The 21034-nt window shown below is 40.6% G+C and overlaps 1 protein-coding gene across 8 annotated transcripts in view; it reads left to right on the top strand.

Moving 5' to 3' along the window:
- The window catches only part of ATP2B2 (ATPase plasma membrane Ca2+ transporting 2), a 408955-nt gene that overhangs the window by 31294 nt on the left and 356627 nt on the right, over positions 1 to 21034 (top strand). Inside the window, exon 1 of one of the 8 annotated variants that reach the window (XM_064668151.1) lies at positions 16909 to 16925. The exons of the other annotated variants lie outside the window; for them this stretch is intronic. The gene's annotated coding sequence lies outside the window, so the exon portion shown is untranslated. Of the gene's footprint in view, positions 1 to 16908; positions 16926 to 21034 lie in introns of those variants that run through there. 8 annotated transcript variants of the gene reach the window in all.

Genomic DNA, 21034 nt, shown 5'->3' with positions numbered 1-21034 from the left:
GAAATCCTCTCTGGCTATAAAATATTTATTCAGCATTATGTAAGAAAATGGGAAAGCTTGGAGGTGGAGAAAGAAAGGGGAAAAAAATCTAATATAAGATTTGAGTGGGAAACTGAAGCAGATAAAATCTGAGAAAGTGAGTCTGGTGATGGTGGAAAGAGTCTATTTAAGGTTTCCTTCATGACTTCATCATTAATTCCCAAAATTTTCAGGCTGAGGAGAGAAAACAAGCATACAGGATCTGAGCTTTCTGGTGCACGGCTCTCATGTGTTCTCACACTTCAGGGACAGTAAGAAATGCCTTTATTTCCTCCATAAAGCTTTTGTGACATCATGTGAAGATCCAGTGAGACTTTTTTCCGGGGAAGTGTGACTGAAAGCTCCCTGCCCTCCATGTCAGCACCCACCCAGCTGGCCTGGAGCCTGCTGGAGGCACAGAGGGATGTTTGAGTACTTGAAGAGATCCTTCTGCCATCGGGCAATCAGCACTCCCCAAAAAGCACCATGTGTGCTGTAAAGTAGAGATCTTTAAATCTGGGGTTAAGGAAAGAAAGTTCTTCAGCCTGTGACTGAAGTGACACTGCTGTCTGCTTTCTGTGACTGGGCCAAGGCTTTCCTGCTGGCTCTTTTCTGGATGTCTTGGAGGAGGAAGCAGCTCCTTGGAGTTTGCTTTCTCTCGAGACAGAAGATTTGTACATAGGTCTGTCTCTCAGTGAATGTGCCCTGGTTTTCCTTGTGTTGTGCAGGCAGCTGAAGAATATTGGCTTCAGTATTTACAAAGCAGACATTGAACTTTTTTGTCGTTGTTTTGGTTTGTTTGTTTGTTTTTTTAATTTTGTTTTAATTGAGAGAGTAATCCTATTTTTCTTCACTTGTAAAGCCTTGGTGTTTAATGGACTCTTTAATTTAAATCCATAGTGTAGCAGGAAGAAAAGCCTTCAGTGGCTTTAGCAGTATTTTTCTTTAATAGTTGCGTTTGCTCCTGCAAGAATTACAGTGGAAAGCACGGGTAAAATATGTCCTACCTGTTAGCTTTGGACATGATTGTTTTTAAATATTTGTCCAGAAAAGTAGGGATGAACTCAACTGGATTGCATTCCTTGGTCTGAGTTGCTGCATGAGCAAAGGATTCTCACTGGGGAAGAGCTTTGATTCTCTTCTCTTGCCATCAAAGCACATGATGATGAAAAGGAAATGAACTTGTCACAAGTGAAGTTTGGTGCAGAATAACTCCTGTAAGCATGACATCTTCATTGAAACATGGTTCTGACACTGCATGGAGAATTCGTTGTGCAAATGAGGTCCTTGTTAGGAAGTAATGTTTTTAGAATACTTTAAGCAAAAATAAGCATGTTTTCCTAGAGGCTTTCTATACTTACACAGAACAACTCTTTAAAAAGGGAGATCAGACTGGACATGGATGTATTAATATGATACAAATGTTTTCCTAGATCATCTCATTAGGAAACCTAAATTTGGAGTTCCTACCTGATCCACCTTTCACAAAATATTATGCTTTAAAGGCCTAGGCTTTGATGTCTAAAATTCAACCCACCTGTGCAGGATAGCAAGGGGCTGTTGCTTTTCTGCAGTGCACCACTGGATATCTTTCCTGATCATTTCAGACAAGAAGAAATAGGTCTTGAGCAGGGTGAAATGCAGGTACTCTGGCTGCTGAGAGCCAGGCATGGATTCTTCACTGGGTCTGTGCTTCCCTCAAAGGTTTGACTAAGTTGAGTGGGGCTTTGCATTCACCTTAACTGTGTTTCTGTTTGTCTTGTTTTGTAACGTAGGTACTTTTGTGGGTAATTTCTAGTCAATCCCAGAAGTTAAGGAAGTTTTTTGTGTGTCAGCAGGAGGAGATTTGACTTTGCTGATGGTATAAAATCCGTGGTCTCAGTGCAGTCCCCTGTGGTGTGAGCAGCAGCGAGCGGGAGGTGATAAGAGGTTTTGCTCAGTGAACTGTCCTACCCCACTGCAAGAACCAGAGAAATCCTTGGCTCTGTAAGGCACTCAAGCAGTGTGAAGGACAGAAATGATTAAGGTATATGGGAAAAGTGGTGATAGAAATCAGGAATTCTGGGCACTGGATGGTAAGAGTGACAAAGAGCAAATTAATTAGTGCTCACACCACAACTGCTGCTCTGGCTCCCTTGTTGATAAGACCAAATAGTTATTATTAAGGAGAAGCAGTTTGTGTGAACTTCTAAAGCTGTTAAGAGGAGCAATTGATTCCCATGAATGTTTAGGGTTGGTGTCAGTCTCCTGTGGAACTGATAAAGTCTCAGGAACTGAGATGATGGTTGGTTTCTGTCCCCCTGGACGCTGATGTAACGAAGTGTGTGAGCCCTTCTGCTCTGTGTGCTTAGAAAATGGATAATTGATAAATGTGGACACTTGTCCTCAACTGAAGTAATCAGAACTCTTGTCAGGTGGGTTTGAGTTCTAATGTTCACCTGGAAAGCTTTAGAGTGAAAACCTGGGAAGTTCTGTTCCTGGCCAGAATGCCAGGTGAGCGTGTATTGTACCAATTCCACTGTTGATCCATACCTGTGTTGAAAAGCAGCACTTTTATTTTCTTCCAGTATAGATTCTGAAATTATTGGATTGGCAAGTCACTGGTTTTTATTGTAGTCACCTAAAAAAAGCCAGCTGTGAAACTCCTAGCTTGACTAATGTAATAGTTTCTTCATACTCTTATATTCAGTTTTGTCAGGTTTTTGGTTTACTTTAAAAAGATGAGGTTTGGGTTTGAGTGTGTGCTTTCACCAAGAAAAGCAGCACTTCTTGCAGCTGCTTGGATGGCAAGGAGACAAATGCAGTTACTGTTCAAGAGTGTGACGTTCACTTTGAAAGATGCTGTGGAGTCTGTGGTGCTTTTATAAGCTGCACTCCCTCCTGGTTTGAGGAGGACTGATGTCAAAGGTGGATATTGCACTTCAGTGGACCCCTGCATGCAGGGAAGGAAGCAGAAACTAGACTGGGGAATCTGGTGACCCAATAGAAATGAGCAGAGAACTGCATGAAATAGGCTCTGCTCTGTACACACAGTAATTTTCACCTGGTGTGGTTTTGAATTTGTTCAGGGAAGTGGAGCTTGTCTGTGTGCTTTAAAAAACCACTTTTTTTTTTTTTTTTTGAGGAAATCCATCATTAAATCGCCCCTCAACTAAAAGAAAAACCAACCAAGCAAGCAAAAAAAATCAAAATAAAGTCAATCCCCTCAACCCCAAATAACAACCACCCCTTCCCAAAAACAAACAAACAAACCCAAACCAACTGCCTAAGCAAACAAAAAAAACCCAGTGAAAAATCCCAGTGCCACCCCCCCTGAATCTGACTAACTCCAGGCACAATGTAGTAATAGGGATTTCAGTTGGTGGCATAGAGAAATGGAAACTTTATCATCGTGTTCACTCATTTCCAGTGAAGGAAAATACTGGATAGCACTTTTTACAGGGCCAGTTTAGCATTGTTGAATTAAATATGCATATAATATATTTATATTTGAGAATATAAAGGGCACATGTATGACCCAAGTAGCAGTGCACACTCAGTCCAATGAAGGCATCATACAAAGCTGTATTCTTGAGGAAGGCAGGGAAAATGGAAAAGAAAAGGGATATAAGGGTAGATAGAAACCTTAATATGGGTAGATAGAAAGGGTATATAAATAAAAACCAGGGTGTACCTATAAGGGTAGATAGAAACCAAAGGAAATAAGAGTTCAGGCAGGTATTTGTGTGTGTCCATGAGAAAGCACAGCTCAGAGTGGTGCTCCAGGACCACGTGTCAGCTGAGTGCTGCTGTAGATTCTCAGGCTGGTTAATGAATGTACTTCACTAGAAACGTTATTGCCTTTTGAGGGGGCCCAGCCCGTGTCTTTGAGAATGTGATGGAAGAGATACAGAGCAGCTGGGACCGTAGGTGCTGCATTCCAGGCTGCATTCCAGCTGGCAGGCACCTGACACCACCACTCAACTTACCTGCAGTGTTGACAAAGGGAATTGCAGCATTTCTGAAGGGGAAAAACCCCATTCCTACGGCAGTGAGCTCAAAGGGGATTCCTTCCTGAGCCACCTCAGTGCAGTTGGCCACCTGTTCTGTGTGACACACAGCTTGTCCCCTGTAGCCTGGTCTTGTCACCCGTGGGCTGCTCAGGTCCTGCTGGCAGCAGTGAGAACAGGGTGGACTATTGAAGGTGCTGCAGAGAACATAATGATTCTGCTTTACAGAGTCACAAAGGTTTCCTTATTCCCCTTGCTTGTGCTCTAGGACATGAGGGGCTGCTCAAGCACGTGCTGGTGTCCCCTCTGTTATTTTAAAGGAATATCTGATGTTCAGGGCTCTGGTCACAGTCTGCCAGACTGGGCAAGGGCAGCAGAAAGCTGCCCTCAGAAATGGTGAGCCTTGGAAGCCTTGGAGAATGTGCCACCATGTGGGTTTGCTGTTAAGATTCAGCTTCTGTGATTGATTTTCCTGAAAGGATGACACCAAAAACGTGTATTTATCAAAGGAAAATTAAGAATGAATAGAATCCTTCAGTAAGGTGGTGTTTCTTTGAGAGTAATCAAATGTTCTGAGATGTAGATGACTCAAGTCTGGTAGCATTTCTAAAGACTGTCAGCAGTCACAAGGTGTCTGTCCAGCTAGCAATGTATTAATAACAAAGCTCTCCTCCCTCCAGCTGTGCTGCTGTGGGGGACAGAGCTGCCCCACTGCCAGGAGAGCAGCAGCAGGGGAGTGACTGGGCTTGGGAGAACACAGTGAACTGAGACAGAATCATTTCTCCAAGGTCAGTGGCCATCCTGGGGTTCAGGCTTGGTTCCGTGGTGCTTTGTTTGTGCTGTTGTCCTTTGCTGATGCAGTGCTCAGAATAAACAGCTTTTCAAACTGGGAAGCAGAAGTGACAGAGAATGGATTTTGTTGTGCAAGCACCTGACAGCAAGAAGTGTACAAGAAACACATCCTCTTGGCATCAGGGGTATTTTAGGGATAAGAAGTGCAGCTAATACAACTAATTCAATAGCATGGGCAGCAGACTTCTATATATGGGCTATTTAATAAAATTTTAGTGATTGCTTTTATTAATTAATTTAATACTGTAGTTTTATAATTTTTTTTTCTTGTAAAATAAAATCATTCAGATAATATCTTAATCATGCAGTAATTAACCATGATCACAGACTTCAGTCTGTAAACACTCCAGATGCAGGTACTCTTAGTAAACAGTAAGTTACCACAATAATTTGTCCTAGTTACTCCAGAATTTACATTTGCCTTTGTGCTTGCTGCTTAATGAGTGTCAGAAAGTACAAATCATTTTGAGCAAGGACACTCAGGTGTATTTGATGAGAATTTAAACTTTCCCATAGCTATTCATTCTTTGAATTCCCATACCAAAACTAATCTGGGAAGCTGTATTTTTTTCTGTTTCAGGACAGATTTCCCATGACCCTGACTATAAATAAAACAAGATTATTATTTCTGCAGGCTGATTCTTTGAGCAGTCTGAGTACTTTTCATGGGTGCTTTCTTAAAATTAAAGCAAACCAAAAAGAAAGATTAATTCAACAATTTTTCCCCCCTGTTTTCATGCATTCATTGTCTTTCTGTGAACTGAACCTTAGCCCTCCAACTGAGGCTGTGCTGACGCAGCAAAACATTTGGTTCTGATTGTTTGCTCTTTGGAAGAATTGATGGCAAATAAGAGGAAGTGTAAGACTTGCAGAGTCAGAACCAGAGGTGTAGGCAAGTATTTAACATTCAAGATCCGAGGTTGGCTGCATGCTGCATCTAAGTTTGCAATTCCTGTCTCTCAACAGAAACACTGAGCTGTGGCCCATGTGTTCGTAGCTGGACACTCTGCTAAGCTGGCCACAGTTACATTTGGACAAGGTTAAATGCAGGTGAAATACAGTCTTAAAGAGATATGCTTTATGTCATTTATCTTTGATGCATTCTCAGGGAAAAGGTTAGATTCTTATTTCCAGCAAGATACTGGGGGGGGGAAAAAGGGAAGGAGCTTCCTGGACTTGCTCAGAAATGATTTATACTTCTGGTGTTAATCTGTAGATATAAACCTACAAGATAGATCTGTGTGGGATGTCTTTCTGTCCCTGCTGGCTGTCGGGAGGAGGAAAAAGATCTTGTGCTCTGAATTTACTGACTCCTTAATGGAAAAAAGTAATACAGTATGATTAGAATATTGTATAGAATCATAAGTAATATGAATTCTTTAATGAGAATTTTAAATTGGAGAATACTAACTGCAGCAATATTTCTGATGCTGCAATCCCCTTGAGCAAAGGACTTGGCTCTCTTTTTTTATTGCCTTTTTTTTTATTGTTTATTTGCTTATGGCTTAATTTGGTTTAGTGTTCAAAAGTAAATAAGGCAACCAAGTGGGGGAATTTGATGACATTTTGCAGAAGCTGGTGGCCCTGCTTGAAACCTGTTCTAGGTGACCCTGCCTTTTCAGGGGGGTAGGACTGCATGGTCTCCAGAGGTCCCTTCCAACCCTGACTATTCTGTGATTTTATGGAAGCTTTGAGCTGGAGATGTATTAGAGGCAAAAGTTTTAAATCCTCTAAGTAACATTCATTGCTGTGGATTAAGGTAAACAAGACAGGATTCAGGGCCTTTGCAAATAGTTGTGCCCAGAGTTTGGGCAAATGGAAGGGCTGGAGTTCATGTGCCCAGACCCTCCATTCCTTCTGGGCAGCAGTGAGATGGTGCAGGAGGGTGAGGAAGCAGCTTTGTGGTTGGGATCTTCTTATTTACAGCAGTAAACCCTGGGCATGGGAACCCAGTCAGCCTAGAGCAAAGAGTGCCAGTGCTTGTTTAGCCTGCATGAACACCAGAACCAGCAAAGCAGCTTTGTTCCACCCCACCATGTTGATACCCAGGGATCTGTGAAGGGAAAGAGCCGAAGGGTTCCTTCCTCTCCCTCAGCTCCCTGTGGTGTGGCAAGTGGGCTGCAGCTGGAGCAGCCAGTGGTGCCAGCTGTGCTCCTTGCAGCAGGCTGGGATGCAGGAGAGCTGCTGCAGACACAGTGGCTTTATTTAGCCTGTTCCTGGGGCTGCAGGAGCTACCAGGAGAGGCTGGGAGGCAGCACAGCAGTGTTTGTGTCTCAGAGTTGGGTAAGAAGAGTTTTGAGAACCACAGGTTGTCTGCAGGGCACAGTTTGGTCACCCTTGTCGTGCCCTAATGAGCTGTTTGGGGTTTATGTTTGCAGGAAAAGCATTTTTCTGTTTGGTTTCCTGGCCTGTCACCTGCTCTGGTCCTGTTTGATCTGATTGCTTTCAACTTGGGTGTTTTGTCAGACATTCTGTGCCAGGTGTATTGGCCAGACCTTGGGGGAAAAACAGGTGGGAAAAGGACACCCCTGTCTTGGGCTTTGCCATCGCTTCTGACCTCCTCCTGTTAAAATTCGAGGGAAGTAATTCTTTTCAAATGTGTTCCTCTCCATAGACTTTGTGTTGAAATATTTTCAATGCCACGTTTCAAGGTATAATTGTTACTATTTGCTTTATTAAGCTGGTTTTGCCCACCCCCAAATGAGTCCAATAGTATTTCAAAGGCTTTTTTCCCCCCCAGTTACAATCTTGTGCTTGGACTTAAACTAGAACTGCCCTGCTAATGAAAACTATGTGACAAATACATCACTGTTTTGGTCACATCTGTTTATAAGGAGCATGGCAATTATTCCATCTCCAGAGCCTCAATCTATAGCAAATGCTGTTTTCTTTGTGCCACTGACATTGTGAGACTTGGAGGGGAAGCCCAAAGATCTGTTGGCACAGAGACATTAGGATTCCTGAGTGCAGGTAAAGCACAAAAAGAAAGAATTTAGAAGTTTCTACTAATTATATTTCTATAATTTAGATAAATTTCTGTTATTTAATTCTGTATTTTCTGCTGCCCATTTGAATAAGATTTTCCTGTGTTTGGTTATAGATGTTGGTGTTTCAAGGTCAGAAAGTTTGAGGTGCTCCAGCCTTATAGGTTCTAGAGGAATATAACTCGCAGCAAAACTGTACTTGACTACAGATGCAAACACACAATAAAATAAGCCCCAGGATCTGCAGACTTAATTTAGAATGCATAATATTTCCCAAGGAGCATTTCACTGTTTTGCTGAAATGGTAGAGCATATTGTTTATGTCTTTTAATTTTTTAAGAGCATTTATAGATTTAGTTTTTAACTGTTATTTTGCTTTGTTTTTCTGAGGTTTGGTTGAGTTTCAGTTTTAGAGTTGTCATGTTGTTTTTTAATTCCTTGTCAGGTCACGTTGAGATTGACATCTCACTAGACTTGTTTTTGATTCACCTAGTGATTGTTTAATAGTGTTTTCTGTGATGCTTATTTGCAACAGAGAAAACAAATAACTACTTAATGAAAATAGTGGTTTGTGTTTGTCATGTCACCTCTTTTCTGTCACGTTTACGGTTTTGTTTTCCTCTTCTGTTCATTTGATTAGCTTTTCTCCAAAAGCAAATACTTCCAAGCTTAATTCTAAACCACAATTTTCTCATAAAAACACACATCTTGTTAAATATTAGTATATAAGATTTATGCAAACCCTATAACCAGTGTTGCATAGCAATTTTCTGATTTATTTTTTTTCTGAAGAGATTTTTTCCGTTAATAAAAAATTAATGTATTTTCTCACTTTATTTTTCTGATTTGCCGCGTTCGTTTTCATGTATTACAAATATGTTCATTTGGAAAAGCTAGTAGTTATTAAAATATTGTAACAGAAGCTGATTTTGGCAGTTAAGTTGCTTTATTTTTTTGCCATTTGTTTGCTAACATAGTTCGTTTTCCTTTGCCTTGGGCTAGAGAATTAATTTTGTGATGCTGGGGCGAGGAGTCATTTGCTTAGGCTGTTGTTCTATCAAAAGAGGTTATGGAGCAATGAAAGATAGTGAATTTGGGGAGGAAAATAAAAAGCTGAGCTGTGTCTCAGAGGGTTTTGTACAACTCTGTAATGTATAGCATCTGTAACATGGTATTAAACACTGGGAGTCCGAGATGAGTCCGTGGCTTTAATGGGAAAAAAGAGCCCCTGCTTTGGTGAAGGGAATGGGGGGAGTTGTGGTCTCGTGGGATCACTCAGTAGTGTTGACTGGGGATAATGAAATGCCTTTCTCTGAAAGGCAGAGGGTTTTGTAGGCAAAACATTGAGATGTGTGATGGTTTTGGGCTTTTCTGTTGCTGTTCAAGTACCCGTGTGTAACGCTGGGTTCTGCATCACAGCACAGGAACACACACTGGCCTGGGTTGGAAGGGACTTCAAAGATCACCCCAGTCCACCCCCTGCCATGGGCAGGGACACCTCCCACCAGCCCAGGTTGCTCCAAGCCCCATCCAACCTGGCCTTGGACACTTCCAGGGATCCAGGGGCAGCCACAGCTTCTCTGGGCAACCTGTGCCAGGGCCTGCCCACCCTCCCAGGGAAGAATTCCTTCCCAATATCCCATCCAACCCAGCACTCTGTCCATTTGAAGCCATTCCCTCTTGTCCTGTCACTCCAGACCCTTGTCCCAAGCCCCTCTCCATCCCCTTTAGGCACTGGAAGAGGCTCTAAGGTTTCCCTGGAGCCTTCCCTTCTCCAGGCTGAACAGCCCCAGCTCTCCCAGACTGCCAGCATCAATCGTGAAGTTCTTTATTTAATTTTTAGTGCCAAGAGTGACTGATAGAAACCAATTTCTTTCAGCAAAGCCTGTCCTTGTAGACAAATTGTACTTCTGGTGTTTCTGCAGCAGCAACTAACCCCAACACTGTGCATACAATAGTTTTTTTGTTATATTGCAGTAGGTGTGATTTTTGTTTGTTTGTTTGCTTGTTGTGGTTGTAAGTCACAAACGTGGATTTACATCTGTTCACAGTCCTTTTGTAATACCCAATTTTGTAATACCCTCTTATTGAGGCTCTGGATTTTATCCACCATTTTCTGAATGAGCCTTTTATCCAAATGATTTCGTTATGCTTTTTTTTCTTTTTCCATTTAATCTTGGTGTTTAAAAATAGATAATTTTCAGACATCATTAAAGCTTCTGACTCCATGAAATTTTAACAGATGTGACACTTGAGAGGCTCTGTAGTGGACAGTGATCATTTATCAGGCAATGCTTTTTAAGACCTGCATTATTATTCAATAATTAAAAATTCACAGGGTTGAAAAGATACCTTTGTAAATATTTTATTCTCTCTTTTTTTGTTGTTGTTTTGGTTTTTTTTCCCCCACAAGTTTTAAGGTGGTAATACTTCTTATATAAAACCACCACCAACCATGGGATGATTTGCTGTGGACAATTCTTGTGCCAAGGTAGGTAGTGGGAGCCAAGAGATTTAAGGGAAGGGCTCAACATGTTGAATTGTTTCACAGACTGCACGTGGTCATATTTTTTTGAGAATGAGCAAAGGAGGAAATACTTATAGTAATGTGCATGTTTTTCTTGTATTTGTTGAGATACTGGGAAAGCTTTGACACTGAGTTCCAGCAACTGCTGGAAGAAAATGCATAACATCAATATAAAATAATTGACCAACTCACTGCGAACTCTTTGGAGATACAACTGGCTGAAATTCTGTGCGTTGTTTGCTTAATTTACACTTCTTTATTACTTCTGTTTCTACCACAGAATACTGAATATTCTTGGGGTTTTTACATTTGAATAAAAACCTTCATCTCTTCCTTATGCTCCACTGCAAAGTTTTTAGCTTTTTGTGTGCATTGTTAAAAAGCTGTTTTAACATAGATTCTTCAGGAGGGTAAAGCTGCTGCCTGTACTTCTCTGTTCAGTGACTTTTTAGCCACAGTGTTGTCAATGGGAAGAACATACCCCAGTCAGCTCTGGTTGGAATACCCAGAGTTCCAAACCACAAGCCAGTGAATTTCCAGCTGGATTACACTTGGTTTGTTGTGGCACTGGGGAAGTTGGATCACCTTTCTTGGTTGGAGTTTTGCTGGTTCTGGCTTTAGCATCCTCGGTGCTTTGTTGATTTCTATGCTGGGGTAAGTCTGTTTAGAACAGTGAAAACAAACAAATTGCAAACTGAATTGTCCTCTGTATTTGGGAGATTAAACAGTAGAACTTGTTGAAAAAATTCTTTTGGCTGTCACTGAGAAATACAACTAAATAAACCCCTTTTATTCCTGCATCTGAATATAACACTGTATGCTGCTGAATATAACACTATATACAAATGGAAGACTTGCAGTATGTATATTTATTTAGATTAGATATACAAATTAGATATTGGGAAGAAATTCTTCCCTGTGAGGGTGGGGAGGCCCTGGCACAGGTTGCCCAGAGAAGCTGAGGCTGCCCCTGGATCCCTGGAAGTGTCCAAGGCCAGGTTGGACGGGGCTTGGAGCAACCTGGGCTAGTGGAAGGTGTCCCTGCCCATGGCAGGGAGTGGGACAAGATGATCTTTAGGGTCCCTTCCAACCCAAACCATTCCATAGATTCCATGAATCTATATTGACATAAATTGGCAGAGAACATTTGTCTACAGAATTCAAAGCTTCCTTTGATTTGAAAAGATTATTTCAATATTTTGTTTCATCCAAGAGAATTGACTGTATCGTGGTAGCTAATTTTAGGGAAAAAATTAAAACTAGCTGGACCAAATATTTGGGATCTGGGATAAAAAGCTGATGTTTTTTGATGTGTGTGTGTGTGTGGGTTTTTTCCTTAGTTTTTGCCATTTGACAAGCTCTTTCCTTCTGCTTACAGCCTTCTAGTCCCCTTTTGCCTTCTGCTGCTGTCTTTCTACTATTCAAGAGCCTTCATGTTTCTTCCCTGGTGGTGATCTTCAAGTTACAGTTGGGTTTGGTTTTGACCAGCTCACAGTAATCACTGCTGGAGTGCAGAGCTCAAAATCTTTTACTTTCTGACCTCATGTCTTAGAATATGACTGAGTCATCTGTTTTTACTATTTCATTTAGAAAACCCCCCATTTCTTCAACTTCTCCTGTAGAAAGGAACATATGTATAGAAAATTCCTGAAAGTGTATGTGAAGTATGACAAGGCAGTGGTTTAAAATCTCTCTTCATAATTTAATTTGTAAAAACATTGGGAATAGAAAAGACTTCTTATGAATGGAAAAGACTGAAGAGGAGTGGACGTGTACGTTGGATCAATAGCTGTGCCATCTCCTCCCTTGTCAAAATCTACTTATTCCTTTTATAAAGCACAGTGTAAGTTAAAAAATGAATGTGGGTGAACAACACTTTGTCAAGTGTGTATAACAAATGGTATTTTCAGCAGTGTATGAGAGTCAGGACTAGTGAGACAGAGTTTATAGTCAGGGAACTAGACACAAAAATTCTAGTAAAATTTTAGGAATGATCTTTTAGGTTATTTTTCTCCTGTTCCCTTAGGAAAAATAAAAAAATCAACTCTTGCAGGAGTGGAGCAGCAGATGAGAGAACTGATGTGGCATCTTGCCAGAGAAGAGAGCTTGTTGTATTGACAGTATATATATTTCAGCTGAATGATTGATTTAAGCAGCTTTCTTCCTGGAAATGTCACATTTTAGAAGTAGTACATTTTGGGGATGGTAACTGATACTTAAGATAATTGTGCTACATCAATGCTTCTTTCTTTTTATTCCTAAATGTCACAGATAAATACTTGAGGGAGACCTTAAGCCAGCCCTCTTTGGTCAGGGCAGGCTTTAGCTGGGTCCTGTGTTCCACTGAACGTTGCATTTGAACTCGTCTCTCTGGCCTGTGTGAACTGTGAAAACTGTGGATGAACCTGAGGGGCATTGTTACATCGTGGGTCCTGTTTTTAGTCTGGAAAGCAGCACTCTGGTTTTAGAGCAGGTGTGAGAGGAGCTGCAAATGGCTGGTGAGTGAAGCTTTGTCCTCCATGAGTACCCACTTCCAAGGAACCACTCAGACTCTGGTTTCATTCTTCCCCCCTACACTTGGTGGTCCAGGTGGCACCTCCCTGTCAGCTGCCCAGTTCTGAAAATGAACATTTACTGGGTTCACGTTTTTTTAAAATGTACTTGCTTTGTTTGCTGGAAGATTCCAAGTGGCAAGAGATTGTCTGTCTGAATCTCCATCTTCAAGGTCTCTTTTTCCTTGGATCAGACTGATGCAAACCCAAGGGCTTGTTTTCCCCTGGCAGTTTGGGGCTGTGGAGATTGGCTCTCTGATATTCTGGGCTTTCTCCTCAGATGGAATAGCAAGGCTCTATTTCAGGGGTACTGCGGGGAACGTGTGATCCTCACAAAGCTCTTCTTGAGGAAGGAGGAAAATTATTTTAGAAAGCTGATGAGACAAACTGGTAGAAATTAAGTTGACACGCGCCATTTAAAGAAAAGCTGGTCAATCAAGAGAGAAAATATGCTAAAAAAATTGGAAAACAGTTTTGTTTGTTTAGATGTAATGTCTGTTGTCAAATACTAAATTTTTTTAAATCTTGCATCCTTGAGTGAATGAGTGGCAGAAGAATGCAAAATACAATTGACATGTTTATTATGTCCTTATGAATTTTGGCCTGGTATTTTCTTCTCTGCTCGTCCCTCAAAGACTTCTAATAAATTTAATGGTACCAGTTGTAGTGGTTTTAAAATTGAGAGGAGTTTTTTACTGCTTTTGTTGAATCCACCTCAGCCAGAAAAGCTAATGCCTGCTGTTTTATGGGATTGTTTTTTTTAAACTGTACATGCTGGCAGAATAAATATTCAGGAGACAATCTAATTTTGTGTGTATATATATATATATACATAGGCAAGGCTTTGTTTTTTTTATTTTTTTTCCAGTTGATTTCTTCTTGGTAGAATAATTCTGGTTACTGTTGTGGGATGGGGATGTGCTGTGCAGTGAGAATTTCCTCTTCAGCCTCTCTACTGGTGAACGTAGAAAGCAATGTTTGCTCTGACAATGCATTTGTGTGTCTATGAAAGAGGTACTGAATCGTCCCCATTGTGCTGCTGTTCCTCTGAACCCATTCATGTCTCAAACACTAAAAAAAGGCATTGTGAGAGCCAAACACTTTGGTGTCAATGTAACAATATTTGAAGAAGATAATCAAAGCTGTTTGTTCTGCTTTACTGCTTTCGCTTTGTCTGCAATTCAGGTCTTCATTAAGAAGCAAGATGGTGTCTGAAACATCGGCTGTAAAAGAGGTTAAAAAAAAAAAAAAAGCCAAAATAGATTGGGGACTAAAACACCAAGGGGATTGATAAGGGCTGGCTGGAATATTCTTGGCTGTGCAGTGTGTTCTGTGTGTGCTCCTGACCTGTTGTGTGTGTCCTACAGACTGGAAAAGAAACATCCTGAAACCTTGACCTGTGAATATGTCTTTACAGAAAGACAAATATATTTAATAATTGGTTTTACTTGGACTTACACTTCAGAGGAAAACCCTAGAGACTTTTATATTCCTTATAATAGTGCTTTCATGTCAAAGAATGATGCCACTGCTTTGTCTCTAGACCCAGAATTGTTATTTAAACAGTGCTGTAATAATAGTTGGTGAAACCTTCAGAAGAGCAGAACCCCAAAAATTGTTTGTATGGCAAAAAGTAGAAGTGACAGTGAAGTACCAAGAGAGAGCCTTTGCTAACAGCAGGACTCCTTCTGTCATATTTTTTTGATTTATTTGTTTTGTGGGTTTAGTTTTATTTCTGTTGTTGTTCCTTCAGCCTTTTGTTTATCTGTCAAAATAATAGGTCATATGAAAATTAAAAGTACTAATAAAAAATGGCCAGAGCATTTGCACGAGCAAGAAAGCAAATAAAGCATACTTATAGGACAGGATTCTGAATCCTAAATTGAAAGTTGCCTTTATTTCTGATGGGCTAGGGAAAGGTGTGTATATATAGAGAGAGGTGGGCTGGTTTGTTGGGTTTTTTCAGGCTTAAGGTTCCAGTTTTCCCAGGAAATTTAATACAGTATAAGAACCTGTAGCCACTGACACTTTGAATAAAATTGTATCAAAATAGACTTGGCTTTTTTTTTTACTTGAGCTGAAAGAGGTGTCATCCTAGCTGTGTGGAATTAGCAATTGCTTTGTGGGGAGGAAAAACAACCACAACAAAACCCTCCAAACCCAACAACCTAATGCCCAGCCACAACCTGCCTGTGGGACACGAAGCTCTGCAGTCCCTGATCCTGTGTTTGGAAGGAATAACAACAGTGGAAATGGTATCAAATCTCTGATTGATTATTGGTTTTTTGAAGTCAACTGCTTAATTAGATTGGAAATGAAAATGTTGGCATTAAAAGAAATATTTTCCTGCAGGTGTCCTGCATGATTCAGTGTGTTACACACAGGAGCTGAAGTCATGCTTAGCAGTAGTTGCTCTTCTATGATTAAAAGCTTTGTTGGATTACAGCCATGGTGTAGAACTGACCTTTTGCATGGCACCAAAAATAGGAGTATTTTTGTGTTTATTTGTGTTTTGTAAATTTTTCTGCTGCCAATCTTCTAATGTTCATGTCTTTGGGGATTTTGTGGAAGATTTATAGTAGCTGCCTGACAAGTTGGACAAATAATTTATGCTGTCTTCCCAAATGCCAGTTATTATTTGTGCTGTTAACACCTTGTACGTTCATTTGAAATTCTAATCTCCAATTCTCTTGGAAAGGAAAGGTGTCAATAACTGCAGCTGAAATTTGACTTTGACCACATCCAATGGGAAGTTTGAATGTTCACATGTTAGTGGCTGAAGGCCACAAAACAATCTGGCTTTATTATAGACTAAGAGTATTGGGCACTTAAAATAAAAAAAATCCCCAAACCTGACATTTGAAAAGTTTTAATAGTGATTTCTTTGATCCAAACTGTAATATTTTTTACGTAAAATAAAACTGGAGGCTAAGGTTGGGGAGGGATTACTTTGTTTGCTGCAAATGCTCCCTAAAATAGTCAAACTTTTTCTTCAGTATCAGGATGAGGCTGTGTAAAAGCACTGGAAATTCAAAGAGGGAGTTTGATGGTGCTGGAATATCTGATGGACTTTAACCAAAGGCCATATAAATTTATTCTCAAATGTGGTAGTAAATTCCAGTATAGTAGTTTCTTTTCAATATTCAACAATTGTTTCACTTTTCACAAAGCTAAGTGTATTGTTTAAAGCATGCCACATAATGGCTACTGAAAAGCCTGAGATGGCAGGAAGAAAGGGGAAAGGATACAAATTCAAGGGGGGAGTGGTAATGATTTTGTTACTGTGAAAATCGCCCTGCATTTTGCCACTAATTGTCCTGAATTCATCACTGAAATTCTTTAACTACAATATCAAATATTTAATTGTTTGCTGCATTTTTGTTATAATTGTATCCAAAAAATTGAATTCCATGTGGAATTTTTGCCCGGGGAGAGCTTCATTTCAGTTGTTTGGTCTCCTGGGAGAGTTTAATTTTTCATTGCATGTGTATTAAAATCATCCCCCAGAAAGCCAAGAGGACACGCTGGGCTGTGCCTGCTGCCCTCTCTGCTCATCCTGCACGGGCAGTGATTGTCACAGCCCCTGAACTCCAAGGGGTTTGTGTCCTCTCGTGGTCTGGTTTGGTTTGTGTGTGTATTTCCTGGGACATGGTGATGGATGTGGAAAAGTAGAATGGCATCTGAGAACTGTAGCCAAAGTTTAGTTGGTCTTTTAGTGCTTGGTGGATACGGTAAGTGGGATTTGAACCCGGCTGTTTGAATGGAATATTCTCCCAGCTTATTAGGAGATGAATGGCTGTTTGAGCTGAACTTTGTCCCTGTGCTTCCAAGTTTCATAAAGCATTTAATGATTACTGATCCAGCCATTAAATCCAGAGGATTTCAGGAGTTGAAAGGGTGTGTTTTCTGATGACTTTGTCTAGTCTGTGTTCAGCCCAGAAGGTGGAATGTTGCCTGACATGTAACTTGTGCTCTGTCCTTCCTTCAGATGTTCAGATGGCAGGTAACACATCCTCATTTTTTTATTCTGTGAGCAGTAGCTGATAAGTGGTGTTGAAATAGAGGTTTCCTGAGTAGATCAGTTGGAGCAGTGGGCACTTGGGAATTCCTTTGGATTCAGATGCAGCTGTGTGACCTCTGGAGCCTTTCCAGCCTGCAGCAGGGTGTTTAATACCTACACGAGCCCAGCTCATCTTTTTAACCTTGACCTGGGTGAGACTGCAGTGCACTGCAGCTGTGCCACAGCAGCTCTGCTGCACTGGGTGCAAACCACACGCTGGAGCCTGGATTGTGAGAGAATTCCAGGCAGGAAAGGGAGAGGAGGACCAGAAATGTGCCATAAAACCATGTGTCTTTCTGTATCATGAGGGAGAAGTGGGGAATAAAAATTATAATCAGTGTTGCACTGATCTAATCACCCTGCAAACTCTGTGGGGATGGTTTGATATTCCTGTCCAGAATTCATGCCTATATAGGTCAGAAATGTTTTCTCTCTAGCCCCAAATTAACCAATTTATTAGTGTCAAGATCAAGACTGGAAATTATATTACACTTAGGATATTTTCTCCCTGTCCTAATTACTTCTAAAAAGAAAGAAAATTAGGTGTAATTTGGAATTGAATTGCCAAAACATTCACTGGAAGAACAGTAAGATTTGAACATGCAGTTATGATGTACTACAAGAGTAAATGTTAGGCTAAAGTTTTGATTTTTAGCTGTGTGGTGCTAAATTATTTATCTGCTACTGAAAGATACTGGAGACAATGGGTTTAATGAAATTATCAACTGCATCTTAAGAAAATGAAGAAATTTCTTCACATGCTTCTGAAATAAGGCTGAGAAGAAAAATGTTTATTATTTAAGAGGAAGTCAGAGATTATAAGATCAAAAGGGTGATTTTTGTATGTTTGGAGTGATCAAGAAAATATTGCTGATCACTTCTGTTTGCTTGCTTCATTTTCCTGCAGAATTGAACGTGTAACATGAACTAAGAACACCTTCTCATCCCATTATGTTTTCTTTCAAAATTTGATGATACTTTCAGCCCTTGCTGGTTCTCAAAGTTGTATAAACTGAGACCTTGACCTTTCCTAAGTAAACAGTTGTTTGCATCACTTAGATCATGTGCCACTTCTGTTTCCCACATTAGTTGTTGTCACCACAGTTCTGACAAACCAGTAGGACTAGATTTATTTTTTTTTTTTTAAGAGCTTTTAGTTGTCTGTGCTAATTTGAAATAATGAGTTTATCAACACTCTGTGATTGACAGTGGTAATACAGATTAATTTCTGGTGATAGATGAAATACTGTCACACTCTGCTGCCCCCACCTCCCAAAGGAAAACTCTGTGGTAGTTTGGAAAAGAAACCAACACAGTTTAACTTCCTGTGAAAGTCTAGGCTGCTTTTTGAAGTGTTTATTAAGCTGGTTGTGGCTCTTCTGGTTGGATTTCACTTGCACAGTGATTTTAATGAGCTGAATTATGTCTTCCCCCAAGGAAGGAGGTCTCCAGCCTTCTGGAGAATCTGATTCCTTTCAAAGTGTTTTAATTTTTCTTAAAATGACTTTGGGAAAACTGAGTTCCTGTGGGTTCTCAAAGGTTTTTAACTTATGTGCCATTTTGAGCAATGCCATGTGATTATCTAATAATGTTTTAAAGAAAACCCCACCTTCTCAATTGTTTTCTGTCAGAGAATCAAATACACAAAGTGTGACTTTTAGGCTTATTTGGGGCTGATACAATTTTTTTCATTTAATCCTGAGTCATAAAGCTTTGGGAAAAAAAATAAATAGTCATTGGTAGTTTGTTCCAGAAAATTAAGATATTATTAATCTTATGTGGAAACTATTTATTTGTAGAACTGCTGAGAATTAGGTTTCTTAAATGATCACTCCAAGAGAGGTGTTTGGGGCTACAGAAGACTTGGAAAGGTTGGAGGTTTAGATCACACTGTTGTGCTGTGGAGATGAATTAACTTGCATCTCTTGTACACTGAAAAAGAGGTTTTTGTTTCCAAAACTACTCAGCTGTGGAGTAGATAACGAACCGAGCAATCGTAAAGTAAATAACTAAAAACCAACCCCCTTTAATTCTGATAAATCTGCAGCATGTGTTGCCAGGCCAGTGATTGTACACTCACTGTGACTGTGCAGACTCAGGGAATGGCTTGGGTTGGAAGGGGCCATAAAAGCTCATCCAGTTCCACACCCCTGCCGTGGGCAGGGACACCTTCCACTGACACATGAACAAAACGTCCTTGGTGAAAGAGCTGCTTTTGCCAGAAAGGAACAAGGAGTCTGTTTATTGCTTTTGGATTATCTGAGGGTTTTGCTTTTTGTGTTAACAACCGGGACACCCTCCCTCTCTCCCTCCCACCCCCCCCTTCGAGTGTAGTTCATAAAAGAAAGAATATTATCGCTGGCCACGTTGCCAGTGTTTCAGGTGCTGCAGTTGAGGCAGTTTGAGCAATAGGAGCTGATAAGCAGCTCTGAAGGTATGCCAGGAAAAGATCTCCAACACCTCTCCCCCTCTCTTCCTTCTGCTACACCAGCACTATCTCTGTGCTAGATAAAGGCCTTCCCCCACAGATCGATTATCTTCATCCCTGGAGAGAAGCAGCCAAATCCATTAATTATTCCCAGTTCCTTTGCCAAGGGAAAGCAGGAGCAATAGTCAGAGAAGCCATCTATTTTAAAATTTATCTTTAATAAATTCACCTATCATATTATTTTAAGAGGTTACCTACTTAACGTTCTGTTTATTTCTGTTAGCTTCTTCTAAAAACGTTCATCAAAATACACGTAGCACTATTAAATGGATCTCCTTCTTTCTTTACCATGTCCTTGTGCTCACAGACCTGAGTTTGACATTCCTGGTAGGGTTTTACAGAGAGAATTATTAGGTGATCAGGCAGATCAGGTAATTTTTTTTTTCTTTTTAATTTGTATTTCTGTAGCAGGAATTATTCATCAAGGTCAAATGTTACACAGAGAGGAATATGGTTGGTTGCTTGGTTTTATTGGTTTAAGTACAGGAGAAATAACCCAAGATGAATTTTCTTTGAGGCTTTGTAGATATCTTATGATATTGTCCTCAGAAAAACCTGTTCATCTACTGCTGCATTTTGATATACTGAGTCTCCCTGATACTCCTTTGCACTTGGTGTGTGAGAATCTAAACTGCAGTACACGAGAACCTGCCACAGCAAAATCGCTGACATATCCACCAGTGGAGCAGGCTTGGTGTTTATTTCTTTGAGAGGGGAAGAAACGTGGCTGGAGTTGTTGTAATATGGTAATGTTGTCCTTTTCCTGACCGCTGTATCAACCTTCTTTTCGTGATCAAAATCAAAGTGAGCTTTGCAGCGACAGAATCTGCTGCTTTACTGAGAACCCTCAGCCTGCTGCCAGCACTGCAGTCGAGGTGGAGGAGGTTGCAGAGCTGTGCAGTTGATATATCTGCCCAGAGCTATTTTTTCAGTAGGAAAAAATAACTTTTTTCTGATATATTTTTTTTTTCCCCTCGAACAGACAGGTTATGATCTGTCATAATTAAGCTTATCTTTTGGTGGACCATGATAAGCCCAAAGATTGTACTCTGAGACTTGGCAGATGGCTGTGTGCAAGCAGTGGCTGTACACTGTAATAAGAAAGGAGTAGAGGAATTAATCCCTTGTATTTCTTCTTGTTTTACTTGCTTAATTTGATTGTGCTTTTAATACTTATTTCAAAATGAGACTGAGAATTGGGATTGTTCAGCCTGGAGAAGAGAAGGCTTTGGATTGACTTAATTGGGGCCTTTCAGTACCTGAAGGGAACTGAAAAGAAAGATGGAGAGAGACTATCTACAAGAGCCTGGAGTGACAGGACAAGGGGGAACAGCTTTAAACTGAGAGAGAGGAGGTTTAGATTGGATATATTAGGAAGAAATGCTTTACTGTGAGGGTGGGGAGGCCCTGGCACAGTTTGCCCAGAGAAGTTGTGGCTGCCCCATCCCTGGAACTGCTCCAGGCTGGATGGGGCTTGGAGCAACCTGGGACAGTGAAAGGTGTCCCTGCACATGGCAGGGCTGGAATGAGATGATCTTTAAGGTCCCTTCCAACCCATCCCATT

This window comes from Pseudopipra pipra, chromosome 11 (assembly GCF_036250125.1).
Source record: "Pseudopipra pipra isolate bDixPip1 chromosome 11, bDixPip1.hap1, whole genome shotgun sequence".
Taxonomy (NCBI): Eukaryota; Metazoa; Chordata; class Aves; order Passeriformes; family Pipridae; genus Pseudopipra; species Pseudopipra pipra.
The sequence above is the reverse complement of the archived record's forward strand: the minus strand, read 5'-3'. Positions and strand labels throughout refer to the sequence as shown.